At 39.4% G+C, this 6,587-nt stretch overlaps 1 protein-coding gene across 2 annotated transcripts in view; it reads right to left on the bottom strand.

Moving 5' to 3' along the window:
* The window catches only part of LOC140344306 (protocadherin-11 X-linked-like), a 748,248-nt gene that overhangs the window by 596,001 nt on the left and 145,660 nt on the right, over positions 1-6,587 (bottom strand). The window contains exon 5 of one of the 2 annotated variants that reach the window (XM_072431380.1): positions 5,414-6,236. The exons of the other annotated variant lie outside the window; for it this stretch is intronic. The gene's annotated coding sequence lies outside the window, so the exon portion shown is untranslated. Of the gene's footprint in view, positions 1-5,413; positions 6,237-6,587 lie in introns of those variants that run through there. 2 annotated transcript variants of the gene reach the window in all.

Genomic DNA, 6,587 nt, shown 5'->3' with positions numbered 1-6,587 from the left:
TGCAGAGAATTTAAGTAACCCCGCACGTACTATGAAGCTATAACAATGGGGGTGTAACGAGCAGTGTCCTATTCACTTTCACCTTTCTTCCTATTTGGGTTTGATCTATCTGATCCTAAAGTTCTCTGATCTGATTCTTCTGACTATAGGAGGATGCTGGGATTTGTGGTTCTTTAGCTGACCAAATGCTGAGACTTGTAGTTCTGTAATAATGAAGCGTACCGAGGTTCTTCCTACGCTGAATTGGGATATTTTTTCTTTTTGGTTGGATTCTGATTTTTTTAATACACTGATAGATGTTATCTTACATCTCTGTTACATCGGTTCGGGGAAACGTGAAATTGAATTATAAATAAATAATTCTCTTCCTGGCACAAAGGTCATTTTATGATTAAATAATGAAATGGTGTACAATTCTGCAACAACCATCTATTTTGATTATGCGCTGTGATTTGTAATATTTCCAGACCCTCTTTTATTATTGATGGAATCCCCGAGTCCGGTAAACTCGCAAAGCTCCTTTGAAAGTTTAAGCAGAAGTGAACTCGGAGCAAATTTCACCTAAAAGAGGTCATATGAAGCTCGGGGACATTGCTGTGCTTTACTTCCTATGACTCTTGAACAGAACTCTCTGCTGCCCCCTTCTGGTTTGTTCCTAATGGTATTTCCCTGTATGATGTCATCGTGCTCCGCAGGGGTGGGGAGTGAATGATTCGGCGTGGTCACAGGGGGTCACACAAGGTACAATTGTACAGCCATGAACGCTGGATTGCAGGAGAAGGATCTGAGGATGGATCTGACAGCTAGGAAGAGGCTGCTGATCAGATGTAGTCACTCTCTGTGATTCATACACCTTTCACCCTTTCACAACTTTCACAATTTTTTGAAATAATGGGTGAATTACACAGGACACATTTCTCTAAGTGAATTGTAAATAATGGCAAATGTATACAAAAATAAATAAATACTCCCACAGCTTCTCAGATCTTAAATATGGTGGCTGCATTATTTTTCTTTTTACATATTATTTTCCATTTGACTTTTCACCCAGTGATCCTGCCAGTAACACACTTTCTCTAAGGTGACATCACCTGCTATGCTGTATAAATGGAAGGATCTCTGGTTGTCATCCAGGTTGCAATCTAAACACATCTGCATTTATTTTTCTCCATTATATGGGGGATAGGAAGATCAGTAGTTTGCAAGAGCAGAAAATAGCTTGTAATCCTGCCAGAAATCTAGTGCCCCTGTGACTTCCTGCGCACTAATATTAATATAAGCTCCTCCCCTAATTCTAATATCAACAAAACACCTCCCCCTTTGCTATGGAGAGGAGGACAGGTGGGGGCGTTACTGTCCAATCAGGAAAAGCATTCTTTGTGACAACCCCTATTAAATGTACAGCGCTGCATAATATGTTGGCGCTATATAAATCCTGTTTATTATTATTAATAATAATAATAATAATAAAAATAACCATGGCTCCCTCTAGAATATGCGTGACCTCTAGAAGAGTGAGCTTTGTCACAGGAAGTGTGTTACTGGCAGGATCAAAGTGAAAAGAAATTTGCACCTGCCACATTTAAGAACAGGTTAATGGCAATGTGTTAGATTTTTTGGACGAGTATAAAAAATGAAAATGCTGCCGTGTTCCGTAATTCACCCATCAATGTATTTATCATAATGGCTTTATTTAGATATCAAGCTCTTGTAGTTTCTATACAGCAGAGATCCAAGTGTCAGGGTAAGAAGCACCACCATGAGCGGATAGGGTGTGTTGCATACAGATACTCTGACAAAGAATATGCTAAGAGCAGGAGAGAGCAGGGGAATGACCTTATTAGTGTTTTGCTGCTCTTTTACTGTCCAATCAGATAGCTAGGAAGAAAGTTTATTGGATACCACTCTGTTATTTGCTGCTCAGAGCTGTATTATTTTTTAGTGCTTCAGAGCCATCAGGCAGATTGGGAACTGATTGTTTCTTGTGTTGCTCAGATTAACGGGAAGAAGGAAAAGCCCCCCCCCCCCCATACCAATGGCACCCTTGGGGTCCATCTGCCGGTGCGCAGAACTACGGAAAGGTCACATGTACCTAACAGAGCCCCCACCAATGCAGATTTTACAACTTGTTATTGAACAGTGAACATGACTGATGCAGCTCCAGCTGTTTGGTTCCTAATGCCGGCGAATGCGCCATCAAAATCATCAGCCGCAGGGGGTGAGCGTGGATTTTGACTTGGAAGCCCCAGCCATCAGAAGACATAAATGTCATTACTGAACCGCAGGTTCATATAAGATGGCATTGGGTTTGTGTCAGTGTAACTTGCAGACCCCCCTCCCCTTGCAGCTGTTTTTTTTTCCCCATAAGGACAGAGCCATCTTTGTTCAGACATCATCCAGGGCCACCATCTAATACCTAGCCTGGGATGCCACCATTCATGAAAATCCCGGTGTCTGTGTACATCTTGGGTGTCTAACACAGATCTGCCCACTGCAGCCTCTTATCATCCTCCAAAGTTACAAAGTTGCACTATGATCATTGGAGAGGAGACTAAAGAAATACCTCTCCTGCCTGCAGCAGACTGATGACATCATTTCACCCTTGGCATAGCCTCTGATTGGAGCCTTAGGATTGCTTTTTAAAGTTTATGTAAAGGCAATAGGTAGGGCTGAGACCCTCTGGCAAGATTGAATTTCTGTTTGTGATGCTACCGGGTAAATTCTGAAATATATTTACTTAATGACAGGTCCACTTTAAAGTGTAAAAAATAATCATATTGGTTTTATGTAATCATCATACATCTTTTCCTCCTATTGTTCTTAAAATTTGCATTCAATGACCTTCTATCTTTTGCTGAGATCTGCACATCCTGCGGCTACAATTCATGCTCCATCGTCTTCATTTGTAGCCACCCCATTGTGTTGGAAAAAGCTGAGACTACAAATGTGACCACGCCCACCCATCATACACAATGCTAGGAATCATGGGAAATGTAGTTTTCTTATGGACAAGAAACTGAAATTGCAACTTTATGCTGCCCTCTAGTGTTTAGCCAGATATAGTGCAACCCACCACCAGCCTCCACACTAATTGGCTTCACAAACTAAAATTTTCTTTTTTTTTAATTGATATTTTTGTCAATGATTGTGATCAATAACACTTTAATTCTTGAGGACTGATACCAGTAAATTACTCTAAATTAACAATTTTTTCATGTAATATCTCTCAGACGCCCTCTGCCTAGGAACTTTGTTTTTTAGCTTTATTTGCACCTCATTGCTTCAATGAATATAATCCTAATAATAGGTGGCATTCACAGCTCCTGAGTGTACACGACTCTGTAAAAACATATCTTGCCTTCACAGGCTGCATCAAGGTCTTGTGGCTTGTAAAGCCCCCCACACATTCACACAGATGTATGAGAATGAATCTGCACATTACAGAACAATGTCACAGGATCTGGGGCACCGACACTTTCACCTTGCAGCATTTGAATCTTAGCCATCCGCTTGGAGTTTGTATGCTTTCCCTGTGTTTGTGTGGATTTCCTCCAACATTCAAAAAATGACTGGGGGTTCCCTAAATTAACTTTGGTAGGTACATTAGATTGTAAGCTCTGAGGCACTGCTAGTGACATCTATAGGCTCTCTATGGGTTCAGAAGCAACATGAAACAACCCATTTAGAACTATGGATAGAAACCTCTACTTATTGTACAGTGCTACATGATATGTTGGCGCTATACAAATACAGTATTATATAATAATGATCTGAGGGGTGTGGATGTTACTCTGCACTGCCAGCACAGAGCTCTGCAGTGCCAGACTTGGTAGTAGTATTTTCTCTGTGTAATTTGCAAGGAAAAGTCCTAAACTGTATCATGCGGGGTGCAGGGATATAAAAAAAAGAAATATTCTGAGCCTTCAAATGGATTTAGGTTATGGAGAGTCATTGGCAGTCCTAGCTCAGAGGACCATGGCTACCTTCCACTAAACCTTTTTAGATCCAAATTAAAAATACAATGCAATATTCAACTTTGCTGCCATCTTGTAATAATGAAATGGTATATTTCTACTGCCAGTTGAATAAAGTCTACTGTATGCAGAGCTCAGTAGCTCAATCAACAATCAATACACAAAAAAAACAAGTCCGTACAATGGTTTTGTTCACTTGAAGAGAGATGTGCTGCGGAGAAAATCAAGAAATTTGTTTTACTTCTTTCAGCATCCTCAGCATCCCTTTACCAGAGGAATTCTGTGCATTTTGGCATCCCCGGCACACTGTGCACAGCTGGAGGGGATTGGAGAGTCCTGCAGCCAATGAGCAGATTAGTTCCCGATTATGATCCTGTTCTACTATTGGCTGCTGGTCTTATTGAAGGCCATCTAGTCCTACGTGGGTGTTGGATTTTTGGAGTGCTACCGGCTACAATACCTAGCTGTACTCTGATTGAAAGGCACCTCGGACTTTTACCCCGGCTCAACTCCGACCCTGTTGCCCATTTTGCACCTGCCCTGACCTTGGATTATCTTAACCTGGCTTAACATCTGCCATTTGCCCTGACTCCAGACAATTTGTACTTCAATTCTTTCAAACTGGCAGCCTGGACCTCCATGTGGTTGCCTCTTTCTATTGGCACTCATGTTCTGTACTGTAGCTGGCCGGCTCTCCCTACACCAAATCGATTTGATCCCGCTCGTCCCTGGTGGGGAGACCCTGGGGGCCATGACCTGGAAATGTCCCTGCAGCAAAGTAGTCCGTTGGCAACTAGTATTACTGACCCAAAATGAAGGGTGAAAACCAGAACCTCATGCCTCGTGACACCTGCCAGGGGGCATTGCCCTAACAGTTTCAATCATTTGAATGCCATTCCAATGAGTAACTTGGGCAAAGAAGCGGGAATATTCCATCTCCGATTCAGCCAGCAATGGTTGGTTTGGGTGGCTCAGATTCCAATTTAATAGCAGAAAATCAAATTAAAAAGAAATTAAAATCATGCACTCAAGGAACACATGAGTGCCATCTGTAGGCTAAAGATGGTAGATATGGAAATCAATATGCAATATTTCAGCTGACTAATGGAAAAAGATAAACAATAAAAATATAAATATATGTCTATAATCCACATAAATATAGAACAATAAATCAATGTTTGCTAGCAGCTTCCTTGAGCAAGGAGCATATTGTGCCTCTCAGATCAGAATAAGTGACACCAATGATCTTTCCAATGGCCAGCAATATACCAAGCATTCTTCCTACTGACCACCACAATAACGTACTGTGATCTGTGGATATAGGAATTATAGGAGGGGTTCCTTAAGACTTTAAAGCATATTTCAAGGGGTTCCCCTACGTTAAAAAAAACAAAGTCTGCAATAAATATTCCCAGAAAGATGACATATAACATTATTAACCAATGCTGACACTTTATTGAGCATATGTTAAATTGGAACATTGTTTTTTTTTTTAAATAAACAGAAGGATTAGGAAGGAAAAAAAATAAAATTAGAGCAAAAAAAGTAAACAGAAAAAATACAATTCAGTTTTTTTGTATATGCTGTAGAGATATAATTTTTTTTTTCATTTTTTATTTTTATAAGAAAAGTAAAGGGAATGTCAGCAAATTAGCAATCTGTTAAGGTCACACACGTAGCTATTAAATATACATTGTATTAAACATATCTTCAATAAAAATTTTATGTATAAAGAACATTACATTCTTTTTTATTGATTTTATTTTTTTATTATATGTATGCATATGTTTTATTGCTCCCTAATTCAATATTTGACAACCAGATTATATAAATAGAAATAAATAAAAACAAAAGCCAGGATTTTTTTTTCGGTTTTCTTTTTTACAAGCAATATTTGAAAACAATTCACTATTTTATGTATAACCGCCTCTCCAAATGAGTGGCAGGAAAAGTCCATATTTTTTGTTTTTAATATATATATTTATATTTCTACCTTGGTTTTTCGATGACTACAGTATGACACAAAGTTTGTTGTCCGTCACTGGGTGAAAAAGAGAAAGTTGCCTTGCTCCGGATACCTTTGGGTAGTCTTGCTGGAATGGTTCGTCTCTCCGCATCCAAATAAAAGTTCTTCGGCAATCAGACAGAGAAGGAATCTTTTTTTCTCGTGCTGTTTCCATTTTTCCATGTTTGCTTGGTTAACGTCATTGTGTATGCAAGCGACCTCAGTCTATGACCTCAGATGCGGCGACGGTTTCAGAGCTGGCAAACAGAGAAACAGCATGAGAAAAAAAAAATCTCCTCGAACCATTTCACCAAACACTACACCGTCATTAACAGCCAAAAAAACTGGCCAAATCTACACCGTCATTTCTATTTTTACATTGTCAGGACTGTCTCAAAAAGTCAGTCAACATTACATACGGTCATAGCTAAAACACATTTTGCAAATCTTCATTGTCATTGCTAATTGGGTCGATTTATTAAACAAAAATACAGTCAAAAACTGGTAAAAATAAAAAGAGGGTAAAGTCATTACAGTTCTGCCAATAGGTTTATTAAATTGCATCGTATAGCTCTAACTACTAATCATCAATTGATTTGAGATCATTT

Source organism: Pyxicephalus adspersus, chromosome Z, assembly GCF_032062135.1.
Source record: "Pyxicephalus adspersus chromosome Z, UCB_Pads_2.0, whole genome shotgun sequence".
Taxonomy (NCBI): Eukaryota; Metazoa; Chordata; class Amphibia; order Anura; family Pyxicephalidae; genus Pyxicephalus; species Pyxicephalus adspersus.
The sequence above is the reverse complement of the archived record's forward strand: the minus strand, read 5'-3'. Positions and strand labels throughout refer to the sequence as shown.